Genomic DNA, 26979 nt, shown 5'->3' with positions numbered 1-26979 from the left:
CCATCTACAATAAAAATAGTGTGAAAAATAAACAAAGAGTTGGTTTTCTTGTGTAATGATTACAATGTTTCATTCACTGTCAAGCCAGTTAACATGCAGAATTGTTTTATATAACAGCCATTACAGGATTTTCCTCTGGAGTGGACAGCTTCCCACACAGACATTGTAGTACTGCACTATCCAGGTGTTGGAGTGCCATGTGTCGGTTTCTGAGAGTGTCCGAAAGGGCCAACGGTCGACCGCAGAAACCATACGCAAACCCGAAATGACAAGCCGATACGGTACGTGAAAGCCAATAATTGTCAACAGCGTAGAAACATTGTCACAATACCATGCCAAGAAAGAAAACAACGGCAAGCGAGTAATTGTGCAAAGTAACGATGGTGATCGGAAGGCTTCGGAAACATCAAAATCACTGGGTAAAGAAAGCTCACACACTGTCCTCCTAGGTTACGCCGTCATGGGGTCTTGACAACTGACAAGAAGTTCACACAGATCGCCGTCGTAAAACCAAATAAAGTGAACTGCCGATGTATCGATCTCGTTCTCGACTTCCGCTTACGGCGAAGATATTAAAGAGATTCTCTTAGATTTTATTCTCAGAAGTTCGTGAATGTAAAAGGATGCAATGCGAACAAATGAATGTTGAAAATAAAAAAAATGCGGTTATGTATCTTACAGTAGTGTATTCTGTCGTAGTGTATTATTCTCGGGCCGGCCGGAGTGGCCGTGCGGTTCTAGGCGCAGCAGTCTGGAACCGGGCGACCGCTACGGTCGCAGGTTCGAATCCTGCCTCGGGCATGGATTTGTGTGTTGTCCTTAGGTTAATTAGGTTTAATTAGTTCTAAGTTCTAGGCGACTGATGACCTCAGAAGTTAAGTCGCATAGTGCTCAGAGCCATTTGAACCATTTTATTAATCTCGGAATATTAATAATAGCCGTCCGGAGTGGCTACGGTCGCAGGTTCGAATCCTGCCTCGGACATGGATATGTGTGATGTCGTTAGGTTAGTTAGGTTTAAGTAGTTCTAAGTTCTAGCGGACTGATGACCTCAGAACTGAAGTCCCATAGTACTCAGAGCCATTTGCATCATTTTATTATTAATATTTTTGTTCTGGAAACGATATGCTTTGTACCAAAGTATATGGCATAAGAAAGTATCTACCAAAAGGATATTAAAGAGATTCTCTTAGATTTTGTTCCCAGAAGTTTGTGAACATAATAGGATGCAAAATGTAGAAAATTCAAAAATTACGATTATGCAACTTCTACTACTGCATTCTGTCATGGTGTATTATTCCCGGATTATTATTAATATTTTTGTGCTAGAAGCTATATGCTTAGTAATAAAGTATGTGGCATTAGAATTACATACTGAAGCAAACTTATTTCGTGTGTTCTAGAACTGCCTTAGAGACGAGTCTTCACGAGTCAACCCACAACCTAGTCCCTTGAAGGGGAGTATGCCCAAGAGGACGACAGTACTTGTTGTGGACGGGATTTGCCAATACTGAAATAAGAATGAAGACATAAGTAAGGATGATTTTCTGTTTCGTATTAGTGCGCGACAGTTTTCGACCTTGAATTGTCTCCTTTCGCAATGACAGGTTTCAGTTTGCTCGATCAACTCAGTGGCAATAGACGACCACTTTACTACAGACGTTGCAAGGAATACCTGGAAGAGCTATGCGCATCCTCAGACGAAGCACACACACACACACACACACACACACACACACACACACACACACACACACACACAGAAATAGTTTGTGTGGTGGAACGAGCGAAAGCAGACATATGTGAAGGCAACAACCAAAAATAGTCGATAGAACTACTTTTGTTAGCATACAACACTGAATCATTAGTCTCTCTCTGTCTTTTTTCAAATATAAGACTTTTTCTTTCGCAGCAGAAGTTCACTTATGTAGTCAACGGATTACTGACTGCGTCTGTGGTGATCGATTATGACAAAACTGTTTACAGCCTTAAGACACAGTTAACGTTGGAAAAAAAACGTGAATTAATACCCTGTGACACACAGTTCGTTAGTAACGCGAAACGTCTCGTTCCTTCTTCATAAGACCTCGTACATTTTATTTTTGGGAGTGAGAGTTGCCACTGTATGACTTTCATGGCATTTTTCATCGAATTTTTCAAAACAAAATAACTGCAGTTTCGTTAATTTTGCAGGATTTAATGGAAACATCAGTACATTGAATGTTTTAACGCCTAGTTTATTCAGAATAACATCAAATCGACAGATCCTCAGCCATGCACGTTATTAAGAAAGGTATAATCAAATGTGGCGTGACTCCGAGATTGGCCTATGGCATGAGGCATGTGTGGAAGGGTGTGAAGTCTGCCCAAATATACTGTGTTGTAAGGAGTCTACCAGATTTTAAAAACGCTATCACATATTACTTAGACCTTTCTTGTGAGATAGAAGAAGAAACCATGAGAAATGCAAGAGTGGACACTTTGGAAAATAACGAAAACTCTGAAGACACGATTAGCCTTATGAGTCCATGGGTTAGTAACAGATACTGCTCTGAACGGTAAGAAATTTGCATATTTTTAATGCAGAGGGAAGCACTGTATCCTCTGTAAAATTAAAAATGTTTGTATCAATAGTTACGTGAGATACACTTTGGGGAATGTGACACTCAAAAAGAAGACCACTGAATTTCAATATGATATTCATTACTTTAACTTTTTGGTGGCTCTATATTTGAAGTGACATTTGACAGTGGTTGATTTTAACGTTCATAGGCAACACATAAATATAGAGGAAATAAAATGTTTTTCCCACATTCAGAAATCAATGGGATGTAGGATGAGAAAAATTGCAAGAGATATGACAGACGCGACATTAAATGGTCGAAGAAAAATCTAATAGTTCTGGGTGGACTTGGACAGTTCGAAATACATTTCTTCAAGTCCCAGCGTGGAGATATAATAAGAACAAAAGCAAAACGAAACGATATGGTGAAACTGAACAGAAATATTTGGAAATCTGTCCCATAAACGTTCAACAGGTAGTAATCCTCAAGATGGAATATTTCCCGACTCTTCGTGTCGATTCTAGGAAATTGTTGTCAGAAATCGCGTAAATCCGTGAGAAAAGCTTAGCAATACAGGAATATACACTGAAGCGCCAAAGAAACTGCTATAGGCACGCGTATTCAAATACATAGATAAGGAAACAGGCAGAATAAGGTGCTGCGGTCGGCAACACCTATATAAGACAACAAGTGTCTGGCGTACTTGTTAGATCACTTACAGCTGCTAAAATGGCAGATTATCATTATTTAAGTGAGTTTGAACGCGATATTATAGTCGGCTCACGAGCGATGGGACACAGCATCCCCCAGGCAGCGATGAAGTGGGGATTTTCCCGTACAACCATTTCAAGAGTGTACCGCGGATATCAGGAATCCGGTAAAACATCGAATCTCCGACATCGCTGAAGCCGGAAAAAGATCCCACAAGGACGGGACCATCGACGAATGAAGACAATCATTCAACGTGACAGAAGTGCAACCCTTTCGCAAATTGCTGCAGATTTCAATGCTGGGCCACCAACAAGTGTCAGTGCGTGAACCATTCAACGAAACATCATCGGTATGGGTTCTCTCAGCTGAAGGCTCACTCGTGTACGAGCGATGACTGCACGACACAAAGCTTTACGTCTCGCCTGGTGGACAATTGATGACTGGAAACATGTTGTTGCCTGGTCGGACGAGTCTCGCTTCAAATTGTATCGAACAGATGAACATGTACGGCTATGGAGACAACCTCATGAATCCATAGATCCTGCATGTCACCAGGGAACTCTTCAAGCTGGCGGAGGGTGTGTAACGGTGTGGGACGTGTGCAGTTGGAGTGATATGGGACCCCTGACACCTCTAGATACGTAAACACCCTGTCTGATCCCCTGCGTCCATTCATGTCCATTCTGCATTCCGACGGACTTGGGCCATTCTAATAGGCCAATGCGACACCCCACCCGTCCAGAATTGATACAGAGTGACTCCAGGAACATACTTCTGGGTTTAAACACTTCCGCTGGCCAAGAAACTCCCCAGACATGAACATTATTGTGTATATCCGGTATGCCTTACAACGTGCTGTTCAGAAGAGATCTCCACCCCGTCGTACTCTTACGGATTTATGGACAGGCCTGCAGGATTCATGGTGTCTATTCCCTCCAGCAGTAATTCAGACAACAGTCGAGTCCATGCCACGTCTTGTTGCTGCACTTCTGCGCCCTCGCGGACCTCTACGCGATATTAGGCAGGTGTACCAGTTTCTTTGGCTCTTCAGTGTATTAAAACAGTGGAAAGGGATTTGCCTGCGAAAAGCAAATGTCCCGAGTTCGAGTCTCGGTCACCCAGTTTTAATCTGCCAGGAGGCTTGATTTGAATCATGATACCCCACTACAAGCAGAGCGACCTGCTTTCCAGATAGACATATACCTTTCATCTTTGGGTAGCCTACATGCAGGGACAGGGCATGAGGTAGTGACGTTAGACCTTTTGGTTTATCTCCTGAACACATAAGGTCGTCAATGGCCATCAACAATCGCCTGACCTTGAACGCATGGCACACGGTATTCTGGACTAACGTTACGTGCCACGGTCTGCTCCACACCAATGATCTGCGGCAGATAGTGCTTCGTGTCATTGTTCCATGGCAGAGGGTTCTTCCACCCTACGTTATGCGGCAGAGAGTGCTTCATACCAATATAGCATGGCAGAAGGTGCATCATACCGACATAGCCTTACAGAAGGCGCTTTGTACCAATATTGCATGGCAGAAGTTTGATCCTACAGAAGCCGCATGGCAAAGAGTGCTTCTATCAATGTTGCTTGTCTGAGGTGCTTCGTAGGGATGTTACGTTGCTGGTGGTGTTTTGTGCTAATGCTGCGTGGGGAGGGTGCCTCTTAGCAATTTTTAGTAACAGAGGGTGCTTCGTAGCAGAAACATGACACACACACACACACACACACACACACACACACACACACACACACACACAGAGAGAGAGAGAGAGAGAGAGAGAGATTGTCTGCATAATTAAGTGTACGTGCCAAAATTCCATGCATGTGAGGTCAGGAGGGCTTAATCAGCAAAGCCTCAGTCGACACAAGACTCTTCTAAATTCTGGAGTCATAAACGGAAGTGACATCAGGATTCCATAAGAAGGGACTGTGATGAGGTATGTACGTATGCTTAACCAACAAGATATCAGACAACGTGAGAATTACTGATGCGGAAGATGGCAATCACTTTGTACTGCAAAAGAAAGTAATACCTTAGTGTGGGGTCACTGTAATGTTCGGCAGACGGAAAAGTGGTTGAAAGTGGATAGCTGGAAGCACAGCAAACTTCGTTTCTTACCTATGTGAATGTGTATTACATTCAGAAGTTTTATGTTATTTTAGCAAAATGTCATACCGGCATCTAGTAGTGTTAGAGTACTATTTGAGTTCTGATTTCCAGCAATTGACACCACCATCAGGTTATGAAACTACTAAGTTTCCTTTCTTTAAAGCGCTATTTCTCTTTGGTACAACGGTGGAACTATAGTCATCAAGAGCTGCACCTGCACCTGTAAGTTACATTAGTAGTGCCAATAAGCTGCCGGCCGATGTGACCGAGCAGTTCTAGGTGCTTCAGTCCGGAACCGCGCTGCTGCTACAGTTGCAGGTACGAATCATGTCTCGGCATGGATGTGTGTGATGTCCTTAGGCTAGTTAGGTGTAAGTAGTTCTAAGTCTAGGGGACTGATGACCTCAGATGTTAAGTCCCATAGTGCTTGGAGCCATTTGATTTGAACAAATAAGCTAGCCACCTGTGTTTCCTATTGTTACAGAAAAATGATATAGAAAAGGTTTGGTTTCTTTAAAGTGCTATGTTGAATTTTCATTTGAAATCAAAGATCAAACTTCCCTCTCTGTGAAACCTTGTCCATCGGCTATCTTTGACGGAAGCAAACCGATCAACCGCAATGCTTATCTACGTGTTTATGAACGTAACACATCGTATTTGCTGAGTTTCGTAGGTATATGTGCGGATTAGGAGAACATAAAGTTTCTGTGATACGCCACACTACAAAACTTTTCAAAATGTGTCATTTTTACTATTCTTTATTGTGTTAAGGTGACGGAAAATCTAACGTCAGTGAATTAACATGCTACATATACAGCTATTATTTACCAGGTGATTACGGAAAGGAAACTGGATACAGTCCGTTCAAATGTTCAAATGTGTGTGAAATCTTATGGGACTTAACTGCTAAGATCATCAGTCCCTATGATTACACACTACTTAACCTAAATTATCCTGAGGACAAAGACATACACCCATGCCCGAGGGAGGACTCGAACCTCCGCCGGGATCAGCCGCACAGTTCATGACTGCAGCGCCTGAGACCGCTCGGCTAAGATACCGTCCGTAATCATTATTAGAGAGTCTTGGCACTTTAGTTTTCATCGGTAAACGTCGCATTCCTGTGTACCGTTGGAACATTACTTAAGAACGTAGATAACAAAGAAGGCTATATTTGCCAATCAGTAACCTCAGTTATGTTTTTCTAGAACATAACGTGTTGCATTATCTTCTTCCTCCTAAAACGGTGTTGCTAAGATGACGAAAGTTCCATATGTAGACCACCAGTAATATAAATTCAGTTAAAACTAAGAAGAAAAAGTCAACTATTTAAGGCCTTAGCTCCTTAGCATATTTGTTCCTCTACACGTGACTGTGTTCTTCTATAGAACAACAAAAAAGGCTATTTACGCATGGTATTAGCCTTTTGGTTCTTAATTTGAGAATATACAGTCATGTTTTAGGTGTCAAGTTTATTGTAAGAAATAAGTTACCCTATAATTGCACTCTTTTAGTATTTGACACCCACTGTCATGTCATATCATATTCACAGTCCGCTTCTGGTGTTAGAATAATATTTGAATTCTAAACGGCTGTTTATTTGTAACATTCAGCTGTCACTACCTTTTATGCTTAGTACATGGTGTTTCACAATGTTTGACGATCTCAGATATGAATGCGTGCGTTAGAAACAACATACAGCATCGGTGGCACCGTCTATTGATAGTGCGGAGTGTAAAGTTCCATCCCATATATCATGTCGTACTGGTCGAAGAAACGTCGTGCGTTCGCCGTGGAGTGCTAATTTCGCTACAGCGAATCTTTCGTGCGCGTGCAGCGTGCATTTCGTAAGCATTGGAAGATTTTGCCGTGATATCCAATTCCTGCTCGTGGATCAAAGTTGAGTTGAGTAAGAAACTTCCGTGCAAACTGTCGAATCGAAAATCAAACTGCCCTCGGAAACCGCCGCAACTCCCGAGAACACTGAACGTGTGCTTTGCAGTTTACAGGCAAGCAAACGCACCCAAACGCTGAACATGTCACAAATCCAACCCGACCTTTCAAGTTCTCCGGGAAGAGTTTGGTAACAGCGTAATTTCCAAACAAGCTTGTGTTGAATGGTCGCCTCTCTCGCGTGGTTTAATATTGCCAGATCTTTACGTGTTGGGTTATTTGAAGGTGAAAGTGTCCACCGAGCGGCCGAATATCTTGCGATTAAAAAATCGATTTCGCAGTGAAATTTCCAGAATTCTTCCAGCATTTGCGAAAGATGTGTTTGAAAATGTGTGAAATGCTGAGCATCAAAAGGTCGTCATTTGTCCGATGCCGTATTTCATAAGTAAATTTCAATAAATGTTGTACCTTGTGGAAAGCGCTCAACTTTTTTTCACTGTTAGTTGTGTGTTACGCAAATCTGAAATCGCCAAAACATTGGGAAGCACCAGTCTATTGTTCAAAAATGTTCAAATGTGTGTGAAATCTTATGGGACTTAACTGCTAACGTAATCAGTCCCTAAGCTTACACACTACTTAACCTAATTTATCCTAAGGACAAACACACAAACCCATGCCCGAGGGAGGACTCGAACCTCCGCCGGGACCAGCCGCACAGTCCATGACTGAAGCGCCTTGGACCGTTCGGCTAATCCTGCGCGGCACCAGTCTGTTATTTTAGCCATATCCGATTTGTGTTCTTATAGAAAAATGATGCAGACAATTTTGATTTTGTAATAGGATTGTGGCACTTTTTTGAGGGTCTGCAGCGATATTTTAGGCACCAATTGCATCGTGACCAGAAAGTTATATCAGTAGTGCCAGTAAGTGAGATGCATGTGCCTTGGGAAAAAATAGAGATAATCTGGAAGTGGGAATAATATTATAGCACTCAATTCGTGGGTCCACTGTGCCTTGCAACATGTGGGGTACAAAGATCGAAGTTTATACGTTAGATCCCATGTATTTTCGTAAATAATAGAGAATAAAATTGTGACATGTAACTTGACGGTCTATTTTGCTTTGAATTAAACGAGGTAAAAAATTCGAACTTTAACTTACTGTCAACTGGGGTGCCACGTGGTCGATTCTAGAAGGTACACACTGATCGGTTGCTTGATTCTAACGGTCAGTAAAATCCTACAACTGTGACTGGTTGTTTCAATAAATTTAACAGCTGTTAAAAATACTGGGCTATTTTAGGAGCTATAAATTGTGTGTGTGTGGTATGTGTGTGTGTGTGTGTGTGTGTGTGTGTGTGTGTGTGTGTGTGTGTGTGAGTGTGTGTGTGCAAGCGCGCGAGTGTGTCCTGTTTCTGCTATGAACGGCTTTATGCCTTGTGGAATAGGTGAGAAGCAGTCTCCGCCATGCAGCACTGGTTCTATCGCCCTCTGCAATGTAACACCTCTGTTAAGCAATTTCTGCTATATAACGTATATTGGAAACACTCTCTGCCACGCAACTTCGTTACGATGCACCAACCGCTATGCGACATTGGTATGAAGCATCGCCTGTCACGCAAAATCAGTAGGATGCTCCCTCTAACATGTAGCACTGACATGAAGCACCCTGTGCCACGTAACATTGATAGGAATCTCTCTCCCACGCAACGTCGGTAGGAATCACTTTCTGTCACGCAACACTGTTACAAAACATCCTCTACCACGGAACACCGGTACGTAACACCCTTCTCCACATAATATGATGCAAGGCAATCTCTGACGTGCCACATCGATATGAAGCACCTTCTATCACGCAAAACTGGTATGGTGAACCCTATGCAATGTGTTGAAGGTCACTGATTACATCTTGCGTTGAAGTGCAACCCAATGGTTAAAGGTCATTTCCCCTTTCCCTGCTCCTGCATGTGAGCCACGCAAATACCAATTGCCTATTTGTATCTCGAAAGTAGACTGCTCTCCTACTGCTATCAACAGTTTTACATAGTTAAATTTAGATATTGGTTGGCAGTTCAGATCTTCTTTGTAAAGCCGAGTATCCTTATTCCGAACTTTTCGCACATCTTCAGATAGGTGACCAATTGGAATGGGAACAGCTCTGATTGTGGCATACCCGTGCATCAAAACTATGTGAAGTGATGTCGGCATCCGGCATTACTGTAGAATACTGTGAGTCCACTGAAGGTGGCACTCGACTTTCGGTAGTATAATTTTTTTCATATTTCTTGACAGATGCGTTTTAAATCTAGAGCCTTCTGTAAAAAACTGAGTAGTTCTGCAAAATTTTGCGAAAAATAGAAAAAAAATTAATTGGTGGAATTTCAATCTTTTAAAAATAACATTTGCCAATTTGCGAAAGAAATTAACATCTCAAATCCGAATAACTCCATAAGAAGTCTCCAGAAAAATCCTGATGACATCGTTTTGGGCAGATAATAGTTCATAAGGTAACTGCAAGAATGAGGGGCCCATTTTTACTGTTTGGCGCTGCCACACGGTAGAAAAATGGCGGTCCACTAAAAACGTGGAAATATGTGGAAGCAAATACAGTACATTTGAGTCGTTAACGACGATATTAAGGTATTAGTAGAGCCATTTACGAAAGTGGAGCCACAAAGAGTCAATTGTTTAGCCAAGGATTTCGGATAAAATCGAGGGTAGCATAGTTTTAAGCCGATGTACGCCATTACAACGCTTAAAAGTATCATAAACATATTTTCTGGAGTGCTACCCACTTTACCCTGACGACTAGGCAGGCTCTCTGTCATATGTTAAATGCCAGCCGTGGTGGCCGAGCGGTTCTAGGCTCTCAGTCCGGAACCGCGCAACTGCTACGGTCGCAGGTTCGAATCCTGCCTCGGGCATGAATGTGTGTGATGTCCTTAGGTTAGTTAGGTTTAAGTAGTTGTAAGTTCTAGGGGACTGATGACCACAGATATTGAGTCCCATAGTGCTAAGAGCCATTTGTCATATGTTGAACATTCTATACAAACAGTGTTTGAAAAATGTGTCTTTGTCTCATTCACTGTTTTACTATCAACTTTTGCGGCACGTATCATATCGATTTGAGACTGGAATGGCACCGCAGCTTTGAGCAAGTATGCACCAGTGCAACCTACACAAGATTTAATGGGACTGCATTCGCAACTAGCACCATTTCCTTTTTCTATCCCGTCCAGATTTTGAAGTGAAGTGGGACACTGTGCGCCACCCAGTCAGAATCGCACGCAGTGAGGGCATGTGAGTTTAATGTCCTTTGGCGCCGCCAACGCTCGGAGAACGGCGAACGATGAAAGAGCAAGCTCGCCCACGGCGCGCTGGCGGGAGGTTGGAAACTACTGTCTGCAGCGTAGATGCGGGCTGGGTGTGGTCTACAAAGATGCCGTGGATACCGCAGAACCAAGATTTTATAATGGAATGACGATAGAACAGTAATAGGACAAAGAGAGTTCTGCTGCACTTTTGATATCAAGCTGAGATCAAATTAATTATGCAAAATAATTACTTGATCAATTAATTACTCCCAAATTCTGATAACATCATGGGTTTTTCACAGCTGGTAGGTGGGTCCCTTTCCTCTCACCCCTCCCCCCCATCCATCCCCCACAATCCCTGTTACACCCAGAAAAAGGAAGGAAATTAAAATTTTGGTGGAAAATTGAAAAAATGTCGGGAAATTCAAAAATTTATGGTAAATTAGAATTTTTGTGGGAAATTCATATTTGAATTGAGGTTTGGAGGCCAACTGACCATTTCACAACACCCCCACCATAGGGTGCTTTTGGTCATCCTACTCCCAATTCTCCACTCCCCACTCCCCACTCTCCACTCCTGAGGGAGCTTCATTCTGTGCTGAGCTGTCACATAAGACACACAGAAGTCTTTATTTTGTATGAAATCCGTGATATTCTTTAAGTAACAATTTGAGTTGGGCAAGGAGTAGTTGCCATTGATACAACATTAGAGAGTAGCTCCATTCAGTCTAGACAATGTGGGAAGAATGGGTAATAATAATCGGACAGCAAGCTATCACTGAAGTACAGCCCAGTAGCCTCCAGTCGATCTACAACTGAATAGATACTGGGAGGAATATAAGAACTGCTAATAGCATTAGAACAGCAACCCACTGTCCCAGTGTGACAATACTTTTTTTTATTGAAATTTCATTCCCTGGTCCTATATGGGCAGGGAGGACCATCAGTAGCACAATCCATCACTCTTTATCCGAGAGACAATACAGTTATTAAAAAAGATGAAACGAACATATAAAAAGGCTATAATAAAGGGAACATAATAAGGGGGGACACAGTGGGGGTTAAATATATGCTTAAATGGAGACGTTCATTGCGGGACATGGTTAAAAAATATCCATATAATGATAAAAACACAGTTGACGATTTGCATAGCATGTAAAATACACCAGAGCCACAAGCACAAGACAAAAGTTGTCCACATTATTAAAAAGTCACACCAAAGTGATGGCACATCAAAACTATTGCATGTGATGGAGCACACATGACATAGAGTAAAACTGCTGGGAGGGACCTGCCGAGGGAGGTGAGACTTCAGAGGAGGGAAGAGAGGGTTGAGAAGGGGGCAATAGGGGAGGGGGTGGGATAGGAAAATGGAGTTGGGAGGCACACCGAAGTACAGGAGATTTGTGAGATGGGAGAGGGAAAGTTAGCCATGAGGGAGCACAGGATGTGAAAGGGGTTTGCTGGAAAGGTAGGGGGCATAGGATGGAGGAAAAACCGCTCAAGGGAAGGGAAAAGGAGGAGAGAGGAAGGCCTGAGGATTGGGGGATGATTATGTTAGAGTTGGTAGGGGGGGTATACATCAGGGCAAAGCTCATCATCTGGTAGACTTAGGCACTGGTAGGTGCAATGGTAAAGGAGGTGAAAGGTGTGGAGGTGGAGAAAGGGTGGGACACAACAGTAAATGAATGGCAACAGGTGGGGGTTACAGAGGACAGGAGGCAACAGGGGTTGAGGGAGATCGGGTCTGCAGATGATGTAAAGGGTTCAGATGTGTTTGAGGAAAAGGAGAAGATGTGGGAAGTGAATGAGGTCATACGGGTGGATACAGAAGGTATGGTTGAGTGCATGGGGTTCGAAGACTTGGAGGGTGTCATAGAAGCTGGAAGAGCTGGAAATACAGGTGATGCTGCAACAGCAAAGGATGAGATGGTCAAGAAATTGTAGGTGTGACGAATGGTGGGAGGATGTAGTCTGCATGTCTGGCTGGACAGGAGTTTCAGGAGGCAGAATCTATTGTCAGCTTTGTGTTGGACCATGAAGCGATGGGGAGTCCAGATGAGGTGACGGTCGAGGGTAAGGTCAAGGTTTTTCAGGGACGGAGTGAGGTGGGCAGGACGACCATAAATGGTAAGGTAAAAATCGTGGACCAGGAAAGCAAGGGTGGTATGACCTATGATGATTACCTGGGTCTTGGGATGGCTGATGTGATGAGGCTACTGGTTGCACCAGGTGGTGAAGTGGTTGAGGTGGATATGAAAGGTACATTGGAAAAGTTGAAAGGTAGGATAGAGGGACAGGAAGGTGGTGCCATCATCAAATTGGAGGAGGTGAACAGGCAGTGGATATTTGGACATATCTGCATTATACAAGAGATAGAAGAAGGGTGAAAGGACGGAGCCTAGGTGCAAGCCTGTAGTGGGATAAAACGTATGGGAGGTGGTACTGTGGACAGTGAGAAAGGAAGGACGATGGGAGAGGAAGGAAGCAACGAGATGGACGAAATTTAGACGAAGGGCATAGGACTGGAGTTTAAGGAGGAACCCGGGATGCCATATACGGCCATAGGTGTTCTAGAGGTCGAGGGAAACAAAAATAGCGGAATGACGGGATTTAAGTTGAAGGGAGATGATTGGTAAGGTTAAGGAGCTGGTCGTCGGTGGAGAAGGAGGGCCAGAAGCCACGCTGGGTAAGGGAAAGGAGGTGGTGCTGTTTGAGGTGGTAATGAATACATAGGGAGAGGATGGACTTAAGCAATATGAGTCCCCTTAAAAATTCTGTAATAAAGGTTTAATTACGATGGTCATGTCTGCCTCTTTCGTTAAAACACCATATTACCACTCAAACTCTCAAATCCGGTTTGTGGTACTGTCGGTCTCACTTCCACCTACCTGGCTGCGTGGCACTGATATGAAAAATTGATTGGCCAATTAATTATATTGAATGTGCGAGTCCCTTTGAATGATGAGTAATTTTTTTTCTGCAGTCGGATTACACTCGCCGGGTAACCATTACAGACGCTTCCAACACGTCTCTGGCGGCTTCCCCATGCTTCCTCCAATACCAAAATGGGTCGTAACTATCGGCAAATAGCTGAAGACATCCAATGCTAATTGCGTTCACTCTCTCAGTCATACTGATGGAAGTAAGTCACTTAGAATTCCAGCATGCTGCACCCAGACTAATCCTGCTGTGTTCTGTGGGTCAGTGGCGACAGTATTATGTTTCCCTCTCTTCTCTGCCCCCGCAGAGCCTCTGCCACCAGGTCGCATTTGAACAGTTGCCACTAATGACAGTGGGTCGTGAGCCTCCACCAACATGTCAGGGGTGTACCACTCCGAGCTAAGAATGCACCCATCGCTATGCTGGAAGGATGTTAATGAATCCAGACTAACAAAAGTAAAGTTGTTCTATCCTTCTCAGAAGGCGTGGGTGCTTAAATGTTGCTGGGGTAAATACCAGGATGTTGAACAATTTGTCTCCCCTCATCCTTCCTGCAAAGCAAAACCTTCTGAGATATGTTTTCGTAATATCCCAGACAGGCCGATAAAGTGAGCAATAACAGAATACCTGTATACTGACCGCCACATCCCAGAAGTGTGCGAGTTTGCAGACCTAGCTTTCCTTCAGATGCAGCCCTATAGGGGTATTCGTATTGGCTTCTGAAAAATTAGTGGGCACATGCTTCAAGAACTCAAAAGGGAATAGCTGGAGAGAATGTGATGCTCTTTTCAAGCAACACTATTGATAAATGGCATTTGAAGCTGACTGCATAAGAATTCTATTGCTGCCAATATACGTTTTGCGTAGAGACCGCAAACATCGGATACGAGAAATTACCGCTCATTCGGAGACATATAGACAATCTTTTTCTCCCTAGACCTCTTTGCGAGTGGGCAAGGAAGGAAAAGACTGTTAGTATTACAGGTTGCCTTCCGCAACCAGCCGTAAATGGCTAGAGAGGTGTCGCTGAAAATTTAGTCTATCTATTGGGATGTCACACCATCTATGTATAGGCACTCCAAACTCACGGTAAACAAATGATGGAACTTCTACTCCTCATCGTCTCACTGTACAAACCTTCGTATTAGCCCTAACTTTCTCACTGCAGTCACTTCGTGACACGTATGTGAGAGGTTGTAATATGTTTGCCCACATTACTTAGAAAAGGCGGTATAGGGCTCATCTCTCAACTCCTCTTTCGTTAGAGTATCGCTTACCTGCCTTTTTCTCACGAATCCTCGAATCTTCGTTATATATCGTTTGAATCCATATTATTTCGGCGTGTAACAGATGTGCCCCGCCAAGTTACAGACATCTAATAATTCTCCTGAAAAGCCCATCAATTTCCTTCAGCAGTGTTCCATTAGTTAGCAGACCGTCACTGACTAGGTAGAGAGTTATCCCAGCGAGAAAAATAGCACACTATCGTACAGAAGGATCTTCACAACCATGTAGGGTACATATGGACAGCAGAAAGAAATTCAGAAGCATAACTCCTACAAATCATCGATATCGAACGACTGTCTATAAAGACCCCCTGTACATGACCTATTGTGCTTCATCGTATTCGTGTGACTACCACGATAGATATACTATAGTGTAATAGTGTCATAGTCTTCGTTGACAGCACAGTTCTCCCTGTCTCTCTCCGTCTCTCTGTCTCTCTCTCCTCGTTATTTTTGTAATATCCGATGCAGTAAAACTACAAACTATAAAAAGTCTGCTAACATCACCCGGCACAGAACTCAGTAATATTTCACCGCTTTCGTCTATTCCGATGTAGTAGGAAACAAATACTGTCTGCGTGTTGACATTGACCATATGTGGTGATCCCATTAAATATAAATATACTAGTCCACTGGAGAAGGCGACCAGTGATCGAAGTCGCTTCAACGAACTTGTGTAAAGTTAGTTCGCCCGTACTGGAGGAAGATTGTATCGATTATCAATCAGACGAGGAGTGTTCTTGTGTTGTTCTTTCATAAGCAGTTTTGTACATTGTTCTTGCTGTAACACATCGAAGCATTGTGTGACTACAGTTGTGTACAGAGCCATATCATGTCTTCGAGTTCTGTGCCAGGTGCTAAACGACATTAACACGTTTCTATCCACTGGCTCTCACATTCAGCTAAACGACATTAACACGTTTCTATCCACTGGCTCTCACATTAAGCTTGACATCGCATGGTGTAAGCTGTGCTGCTCTCACAACATACAGGATTCCTGCAATAAAAGACAGATGCGGTATTTCTAGTTGAAAAAAATTTGAAAGACTTCGCAACATGTGAAAACTGGAAGAGTTTGTGGCACTGTGGAGCGTTTCTAAACAGCTTTCTGAAGGTGATGACTACATTTAATCTCATTTCCCACAGTCACATTGTAGCACATGTCTCGGTATTCCATTTACAAGAGATGAAGAACATTGATTCCTTATGTAAATATATAAAATTGCAACCAGTCACATTTTTGAATAGGTATTTATTATTCGATGAGCCGGTTTTCGAACCTTTCCAGGTTCATCTTCAGACGGTTTTCTGGAAGTTACATTACTATTTCTAGCGTAATGCTAGTTGCTGGCTCTGTGACAAGAAGGTGGAATACGCTTTAATGTATCGCCTGAGTATTGTTTATCTGCCGATATAGATGCAAGATTTACTTTTTTACTTACTGCGACAATGTGGGCGGCTTTTTTCCGTTAGTGTCCATCTGTCTGCTTCCATTTTGATGGCCAGTTGGTAGTCACTTCATACACTTTTACACAATCTGTACTTATTGAAACTGTGACAGCGATACTTTGCCAGCATCCAGGATGTGCTATACAACTGTTGCTTGTAACATAGATTTCGACAAAAAGATATGGTGTTGGCCTATTTTGCTCAGAGATGTAATTTTTCTTCTTTACATGTATTAAAGTCGATATAAGGGCAAATATTTTAGTCAGACTGCCGATAGCATGAGAGCACAAAATTATATAAATAGATAAATGAATTACTACAAGAACAAAATTGAAGTGATCTGACGTCTCTATTTCTATTTCTATGTTGATGTATAATACAATCAATTTATGAGCAAATATTTTAGTCAAGCTTGCCATTAACATGAATGTCCAGGAATAAAATAAAGTCATGATAGAGAAACATGAAGTATTATTGTGCACACAGTTGTAGTCAAACAATGCTTCGATGAGTTACAGCAAAAAAAAAAGTATGAAACTGCTTATGAAACAAAAACACACGACCACTCTCCTTGTGACTGATAGTCGACATGGTCTTCCTCCAGTACCGGCAACAAATCTTTAAACAGATCTGTTGAAGCGACTTCGATCACTGGTCGTCTTCTCCAGTGGACCAGTACATGTATATTTGATTGGATCACCACATATGGTCAACGTCAACACGTAGACAGTATTTGTTTCTCGATGTGTCGGCAGAGACAGACGAGGTAAAATCTTATTGAGTTCTCTACCAGGTGACGTTAGCGAGGTATTTTTAGTTCATAGTTTTCACAAAGAGAGAGAGAGACAGAGAGAAAAGAGAAAGAGCGGGGGGGGGGGGCGGGGAGAGAGGAAGGGAGGAAGAGAGAGAGAGAGAGAGGCTGTGCTTTCAACGAAGATTCGGACACAATTACAAAAAAAAAAAAAAAATGTTCAAATGTGTGTGAAATCTTATGGGACTTAGCTGCTAAGGTCATCAGTCCCTAAGCGTACACACTACTTAATCTAAATCATCCTAAGGACAAACACACACACCCATGCCCGAGGGAGGACACGAACCTCCGCCGGGACCAGCCGCACAGTCCATGACTGCAGCGCCTAAGACCGCTCGGCTAATCCCGCGCGGCGGACACAATTACATCTTCGTGTCACAGGCGGAGACCCATCGGGGATGTTCGTCCGCCAAGTGATAGTCTTATTTCATTCGACGCCACATTGGGCGACTTCGCGCCGGTGATGAGGATGAAATGATGATGATGAGTCCACGAGCGAAGAAAATCTCCAACCCGGCCGGGAATCGAATCCGGCCCCGCTTGCATGGGAGGCGAGCACGTTACAACCCAGCTAAACAGGCGCACACACTATGGTATCTCTGGCGTAGGAATACGTTAAAGGGGATTACGTCACGTACAGAGGTCTTTTATAGACAGTCATACGATATCGATGAATTGTAGGTGTTACATTTCTAAATTTCTTTGTGCAGTCTATGTATACTCTGCATGGTTGCGAATTTCCTTCTGTATGCTAGTGTGCCATTTTTATCGTTGTGATAGCTCTACCTAGCCAGTGAGGGTCTTGAAACTAATGGATCACTACTGTCGGAATGTATTGGGATTTGGAGATAATTAGCTGGTGTTTGTAACCTGGTGGGCGACATCCCTTACTCGTAGAAATGCTATATAATGAAGACTGGAGGATTCGTGAGAATACGGCTGGTAAGCGATACTCTAAAGAAAGTGGAGTTGAAAAGTGAGCTCTATATCGTTTTTTCTTATTATTGTGGGCTAACGTAGTATAACCTCTCACATACGTCATGTAAAGTGACAGCAATGAGAAAATTAGGGGATAATACGAACGTTTCTACAAAGAGTAAATCAGCAGCAGAAGTTCCGTCTTTTGTTTTTTCGTCAAATACTGGACGACATTCTTCCGTGAGACTTGAGTGCCTTTAGATGAATGCAATGACATTTTAATAGGTAGACTAAACTTACGTCTACATCTACATGGACACTTCTCAAGCCATTGTCGAAGAGAGCTACGGAGAAAAAGATTGTCTGCATGGCTCCGAATGCGTGCTAATTTCTCGTATCTTATCTTTGTGGTCTGTACGCAAAATGTACGTTGGTGGCAGTAGAATCCTTCTGCAGTCAGCTTCAAATGTCGGTTCTCAATAGTGTTCCTCGAAACGAACATCGCATGCTCTCCAGTTATTCCCTTTTGAGTTCTTGAAGCGTCTGCCCACTAATTTGGCAGAAGCCAATACGAACGCCTCTACAGGGCTATATTTGAAGGAAATCTGGGTCTGTAGACTAGTACCATACACGTTTGGGATGTGGTGGTCAGTAGACAGGTATTTTGTTATTGTTCACAGTGTCAACCTCTCTTGGATATCGAAACACCTCTTACAAGGTTTTAGTTTACAAGAGCGGTGAGGAGAAACATGATGTTCAACATCCTGGTATTTACCCCTGTGATATTTAGGTGCGCAGTCCTTCTGAGAAGGATTGGACAATGTTACTTTTGCTAATTTTGAATCATTAACAGCTTTCCGGCATGGAGAGGGGTGCATTGCTGCCTGGGAGTGGTACACTCCTGATATGTGGGCGGAGATTCACGAACGGTGGCATTAGTGGCAGCTGTTCACACGCGACGTGGTGGCAGAGGCTTTGCGGGGGTAGAGAAGAGAGGGAAACATAATACTGCCCCCACTGACCAACATAACTCAGCAGTATGCCGGAATCCTAGGTGACTTACTTCCACCTGCTTGACAAAGCAACTGAGAGACAGAACGCAGTTAGCGTTGGATGTCTTCAGCTATTTGACGATGGTTACCACCCATTTTGGTGTTGGAGGAAGTGACTACCTATCATGTGGGCACTCTCCAGAGACGTCATGGAAGCGTCTGTAATGTTTACCTGGCGAGTGTAATCCAATTGCAGAAAAAGAAATCACTCATCATTCAAAGGGACTCTCACGCTAAATTTGATTAATTAACCATTAGTATGATATCAATGCCACGCTGCCAGGTGGGTGTAAGTGAGAGCGATAGTACCACAAATATGATTTGAGAGTGAGAGTGTTAATTTGGCGTTTTTTTTTTGTTGTATCGACATCTTTTAAAGAAATTTCAGTCTCCCACTGACAGAGGGCGAGATGACCATCGTAATTAAATGTATATTACCGAATTTATAATGTTACACATAGTATAAACCTGATATTTACAAGTTCACTGTGCTGTTACCTTTGGAGACGTTGTATATGTCGAGATATTTTTTTACTTTTAAGAAAGACTGAACGTCATGAGGCTTCCTGCGACAGAGGTAGGGCATGTTCTTAGCACTCAGTCATGAGCCAAAAATGAGTTTAATATTTTAGTCCGGTGATTCAGGATGTGGCAGATATTAAGCTGATGAGAAGCTACATTCTTTTATCTGATGAGTAAAGACTCAGATGAAATATACTCAATGCATTAGTGTTGTATAGGATTTTCACAACACGTAACGACGCTTGAGCGATGTAAAAACGGATGAATGGTCCGATTTCTTCTGCCTTCGAAAAAGAGTCGCACAAAAGTGAGAAATCTACATTCTCAATGAGAAATTCGAGGTGTATTGATAAAACAACATCCCCATTTTAGATTGGGTAAAGTGGACTTTTATAAACTGAGGAGTTTATGTCAGGGGTGGAACTGCAGTTAGTCCAAGTCGCCCCTCATTCTGCCACAAACAATGGCTGGAGTGGCCACGAGGTGCCTGGTGACCAGAAGTCACACCTGTAGGCTTTTGTGAGTGGTAGCTTCCCAGCTGGCCGGCTCTTCAGGTACACAATTCACTCAGGAGATGGCGGTGGACTAGACTGGAGGTGACAGTTCAGCTTTCTTTTTCGTCTTGAGACGACGTGTTCAAGTAAGATAATGAGCACTAATACATAAAAAAATACTGTATGGTATATATCCAATGTTTCTGTGGCTAAGATGGCATTTGTGACTCATATATAGGTATAAGCTTTTTCATCCCCAAATTATGTTTCTACATGAGTCCTGTATGTAGGGGCAGGGATTTATAGCCCCACTCCTGCTCGAGGACGACCGCCCTTTCCCTGACAACCTCAGTAATGCTAACCATTTTCTTCCCACCTCTCCGAGTTCTTCTCCAGTACCAACGATCCTCACTTTCATTACTCCCTCTTCCCCATGGACCTTGAACGGTCCAATACATCTGTCCTACCATTCGCCCCCGTTTCCAGTACTTGGATCAGTTGCCCTCGTCAGGCATAAACACTCCCATTACCATAACGATATCAAACTCATACTCCACTCGAAACGCAACACAGCCCCCGGCCACGACGGCGTCACCTAACACTACCTCAAGGAATCCCCTCCCCCCTTCCCTTTAGCTAAGAATTGTTTTCAATTACTGCGCTTTTGGCAGGCACGTCCTTCCGAAAGTAACTGGCCTCATCCAGTTCTGATTAGACACTTATAGAAAAGTCTTGACCACACAGTTCTTTTTTTAAATGTTTCGCGTTTCGAAATATCATCGTCAGACATAAGCTATGGGACAAGGTACAGAAAATACTAAAGGTAAGTAATGCCTATAGGCACAGTGCATGGTCATGGTCATGGCAAACACAATTATTTCAGTACTTACATGAAGATCAAGTTTTAGTTTCAACAAACTGTTCAATCGTCCAATGTTTATACTCCTTACACCAAGCGAGGCGTCGTTTGGCATTTACCGGCGTGAAGTGTGGCTTATGAGCAGCCCCTCGACCATGAAATCCAAGTTTTCTCACCTCCCGCCTAACTGTCATAGTACTTGCAGTTGATCCTGATGCAGTTTGGAATTCCTGTGTGTTGGTCTGGGTAGATGTTTGCCTACTACACGTTACGACCCTGTTCAACTGTCGGCGATCTCTGTCAATCAACAGACGAGGTCGGCCTGTACGCTTTTGTAGTGTATGTGTCCCTTCACGTTTCCAATTTACTATCACATCGGAAACAGTGGACCTAGGGATGTTTAGGAGTGTGGAAATCTCACTTACAGACGTATGACACAAGTGACACCCAATCACCTGACTTCGTTCGCAGTCCGTGAGATCCGTGGAGCACCCCTTTCTGCTCTCTCACGATGTCTAATGACTATTAAGGTCGCTGATACGGAGTACTTGGCAGCAAGTGACAGCACAAGGCACCTAATATGAAAAACATATGTTTTTTGGGGTGTCCGGATACTCTTGATCACATAATGTAACTGTGTTACCAGTTTATTGGGTAAATGTCCTGGACCTTTCGATTCTACTATACACATATAATATTTTCGTTTCACATGTTAAATGTTGCTTAAGTTCAGTAGAACGTACTTTCACCAACACTTTTCAGTGCTTACCTTTATATCTGAACTTCCGATGTTTTTTTTTAAACAGACCTAAGGATTAGGTTTCAAATGCAAAGTCTTATGGAACTTTAATACTAAATGTGTACTCATCGGCATGTCAGTGTTCATACTCACGCGCCATTGCGATACCAGATTCGACCGCCGATGTGAGCCCCAATCTGAATGCAAACAACGTTCATTAGGATTGCACCCGAGAATAGCACTGATTTCCACGTTACAGAGAGGTAGGAGTTTAGCATATAATCGACACCGAGGTATTAGGGACGGAGCTGTAGCTCGGAGTCCACAAGGATAGGGAAGGAATTTGCAGTGCTCTTACTGATAGGAACCATCCCGGTATCATCCGAAGTAAGCTATTCTACATGAACCACACTCGTTGTGGATGAGACTGCAATGACATTAGCTCTGTAGTACCTTCATCAGTTCCCGAATCAATATTTGCTCCCTCTTTCAGATTGCATTCCAGTTATTTTCAAACGTTAGGTACTGAACTGTGTGATGTACCACAAATAAAATTAAATTTAATTAGAAGGAAAGGAGAACTACTACCGAGGAACAGCGATACGGCAGTAAATATATTCGACTGCTTTTTTCAACAAAAATGATGATGATGATGATGATTAGTGTTTTAGGGCGCACAATTCAACAAAAATGACGTAATATAAAAGCACAAGTAATTACTGTCCCATCGTGAATTTCAGTATAAGTTAAAAATTATGCGGGATAGAGTGACAAGAGCACTGGTAGTTGTTACTTTTTTAGTTCACTTGAAACACAGTTTGTTAATAACCGAGCTGCTAAACAGGCGAATGTTACGTAGGCAGATAAGAGGGGGATCGTTGTCACCCATTTCAGATACGTCAACTCCTGACATTAGACAGTGAACGGCTCTATCGGAAGCTTCGATCGTGCGGTCTGGGCTCTCCATTATTAACATCCTGGCTCCATTCAATAGCAAATGACGTCCGCGCGGTAACGTACAACGGGATGGCTGTTCACAGCGTAAAGTTATACACCCATGACGCCGAAAGGAAGCGCTTATAATGTGGCCTCTACCTTTTATCCTTATATTTACATTCGTGTTTACGTTCATAATTTATGATTCGGAAATCAGGTATTTACTGGTCGGCTTGCAATAACACGAAGCTGCAACTTTCGTGTAGACATATAAAGAGACACAAAGCTTTCAGCAGATTTCAACTTCATAAATATACAGGTTCTTCCGCAGGCACGCTCCATTCCGCAATCCACTCTTAATCATACACACACAAATACACACAAACGTACACACACACACACACACACACACACACACACACACACACTCAATCAGCCCTGCCACACAAATTCAGTGCAATGTGGCCCGAGAGAAAAAGAACACCAGCAATACTAATAGTCATCTCAGGTTTGAAGTATTTGTGTATTCATTAATTACTTCTCATATCATATGTCACAAAGACCAACATAAACCAAACCGTAAGTAACACTAAATGAGTGAAGTACTACATTAACATAGAAAATAGTAGGCCGTACACAGTTTTCTTTTACTACTCTTGGCTCTCTCACTAACCGTAGTCTATTTGTGTGTTATGAGTGAATTACATTATCTCAAGGGTGTTTCGATTTAGAATGACTGCATGTGAACATCTTACTCGATGCATAGACAAACATACGTGCAAGAGTCGATTTTGTGTTTTAGAAGCATATGTCGAAGGGAAAGCATTATGGACGGTCTGTAAAAGAAAAGTGTGGTACTGGAAACATTTTCGTAATGTTTCACAATATATTTGCTTTCTCAGAACTAACATAGAAAAATCACAAGTAAGGTGGCTATCTAGATGTATATAGTAGAGGCCCTGCAATTCTATAAGAAATATCAAACCCTTGTCGATTTTGACGTTCAGAATCTTTGATTTGGAGCCTTAAAGATTGATCAGATGTAATATCCCATTCTGCAGCTTAGCTTGAACAAAGTTTTATGAGAACAGGTCAGCTATTTTATCAAAGATCTGTGTAATGAGGATCCGATCTGGTATAAGAAGTAAAATAAATCTACTGTTCTATTTCATCGTTGGTACCATGTTGTCTTGAGATTTGTATGTCTTCCATAACGTGTATTTGTCTGTCTTCAGCATTTCACCGGTACACGAGAAAAGACCAGGCGGCTTTGGTGATAGTGGAAATGTCAAACTGTGTTCAGCACTTACTTTTTGTCAAGATTAATTGCGAATAGCCGACCAAAAACGTCTCTTTCCATTTTTAGTACTGCCTGTTTCTCCTTATTCACTTGAATTCTGGTGGTGCGCAGTGACTCGAAATTTAGAATTCTGTTTCGTGATATTGGTTCTACAAACCAGCCGGTAACAGAAATAGAGTCAGAAACAAAACTTAATTTTTGCTGACTTCCAGCTGATTTAACAGTAAGCAGGATATCAGTAACATCGGATGATGCTGCTTTAGTTTTAAAAATACAATACATAACATTTCGTAGTGCGCCGCAGCAGCGGTTGCAAGAAAACTGTGAGTTTCGCAACGCGTTGTCTTGTTCTCTAGTTACAGAGAGAAATGAGCATGCCCAGTCTCTTTTATTCGACGACTGTCTTAACCGTAGCTATTATTATGCATCTTTCTCTATCGCATAGATTTGTGAATTCAGTGTTTCTCCGCCACGCCGAGCTCTCGAACTCAGTTGCTGGAACTTAAAACCACGACAACCTTAAGATAGATCCACGTTTCCTAAGGCAACCTTATACCATGTGTCCGCACTAAATTTATCTACATTTTACGTATGATTGCGTAAGGAAACTCGATGAGGGTAATTTTTGTCCTATACGCTTACCTGTTTGCACCTGGCAACCTTTCATTACTGCCTGGAAAAAGGTGTGCAATCTTACTTTGGCGTTTTATTTATATTTCTTCTCTTGATTGATGGTAATGTATTTTCAGACACTGCATGAGGGTAAATATCGAAAAAAATTCAATCAAACAATTTTTAATTAAAAATAGCAGTGCAGGGACATGGGCCGGCAGCCCTAGCAAGGTTTTTTTTATTTATACGTTATAATATATAAAACATACCTCTTTATTAGGAGAAGGTCGGTTTAAATCGGGATCTTAGCCTAACTGTGGTGAGTTTGCCATCCCTGCGGTGTTGTGTCGCTGTTCCTCTGTATTCAGAGAACCCACACACGAGATGCATTTTTGCCAAATCTTCATTAGCAAATGCACTCATAATACTGTCTATTCACTGTTAATACACAACTAACAGCGCAGGAAAAACCAAATCCTAAATAGACCGGCGCAGTACTGAAGACAGACTTGAGGTCAACGAGTTGAAGGGGGCATTCGTGTTGTCAATAGCCCAACGTACCGAAAGTGAATGGAAACATCACAGATAACGCTTACCATGGACATTCGAAATCTTTTCCATTATTTCAGTGCAATTCAGGTACAGAGCTATTCAATATGCCATTAGCGCGCTATCCCCAATACCAAAATACTCTATTGTCAACGGAAAAAGTCGTTTTGACTTCCGTTACAAACAAAATTATCTTTAAAGCGGAATTTTACTTACCCATTCGATAGAGCAGTTACAGATTAGTCTAGTGCGATATTTGTTTTATCGATGTGTTAACAGCGACACTTTCCGTCGCCACTGGGCGACGGATGAAAGACGTGATGAGCACTATTAGTCTGCGCTCACTCCACCTAAGTAACGCAGAAACTAAATCGCAAATATCTGCTGAAACACGAAGTAAAATTCGCCTGACTACTCTTAGGAGAGACACTATATGAGGACTCCCGAAAAGTATAAGGGGCTGGTGAGAGATTTCAGAAAAAGTGCTTCAAATGGCTCTAAGCACTACAGGACTTAGCATCTGAGGTCATCAGTCCCCTAGACTTAGAACTACTTAAACCAAACTAACCTAAGCACATCGCACACATCCATGCCCGAGGCAGGATTCGAACCCGCGACCGTAGTAGCAGCGCAGTTCCGGAGTGATGCGCCTAGAACCGCTCGGTCACAACGGCTGGCTGAGAGGTTTCGCCATATGTCATGCTACCCACGTAATATAACTGCCATGTGTTTCCTTCCCCATGCCAATTCTTGGCCGCACTCTGCAGTGGCAATGAAGATGCTCTTGCAGCGTTTTCGATGGGAGGTGTTTGATCACCCACAATACAGTCCGTAATTGGCTCCCCCTGAGTTTTATCTCTGCTGTCATGAACCGATGCCTATGAAGACAAGATTTTAGCACAGAAAAAGAGATGCAGATCCACGTAGAGAATTGGAAGAAAGCACACGCGGCATCCTTCTATGACGAGGGTATTGGAAAGTTGGTACAGATGTCTAAGTCGGAGCGGCGACTATGTAGAAAAGTAGCTGGAAGGCGTAGCTAACGGTTGCAAGCAAAATACTTTTGATTTTTTGATTTTCCCAGTGGTTTCCATTTCGCGACAGATCGGACGTTACTTTCCGAATAGCCCTTATATACCGGGTGATCAAAAAGTCAGTATAAATTTGAAAACTGAATATATCACGGAATAACGTAGATAGGAAGGTACAAATTGACACACATGCTTGGAATGATATGGGGTTTTATTAGAACCAAAAAAATACAAACGTTCAAAAACTTTCCGACAGATGGCGCTTCACCTGATCAGAATAGCAATAATTAGCATAACAAATTAAGACAAAGCAAAGATGATTTTCTTTACAAGAAATACTCAATATGTCCACCATCATTCCTCAACAACAGCTGTAGTCGAGGATTAATGTTGTGAACAGCACTGCAAAGCATGTCCGGAGTTATGGTGAGGAATTGGAGTCGGATGGTGTCTTTCAGCATCCCTAGAGATGTCGGTCGATCACGATACACTTGTGACTTCAGGTAACCCTAAAGCCAATAATCACACGGACTGAGGTCTGGGGACCTGGGAGGACAAGCATGACGAAAGTGGCGGCTCAGCACACGATCATCACCAAACGATGCGCGCAAGTGATCTTTCATGCGTCTAGCAATATGGGGCGTTTTTTTTTTTTGGTTCTAATAAAACCCCATGTCATTCCAAGAATGTGTGTCAATTTTTACCTCTCCATCTACATTATTCCGTGGTTCATTAAGTTTTCAAATTTATACTGACTCTTTGATCACCTGGTATATACTGTATGACACCGTCGTGATTCCGAAGCAAACAATCGAGAGATGAAAGAACTCAAACCTACACCTTTCACGCGGCTGAAAACTGCATAGGAAGCTGTGCTG

This window comes from Schistocerca serialis, chromosome 3, assembly GCF_023864345.2.
Source record: "Schistocerca serialis cubense isolate TAMUIC-IGC-003099 chromosome 3, iqSchSeri2.2, whole genome shotgun sequence".
Classification (NCBI taxonomy): Eukaryota; Metazoa; Arthropoda; class Insecta; order Orthoptera; family Acrididae; genus Schistocerca; species Schistocerca serialis.
The sequence above is the reverse complement of the archived record's forward strand: the minus strand, read 5'-3'. Positions refer to the sequence as shown.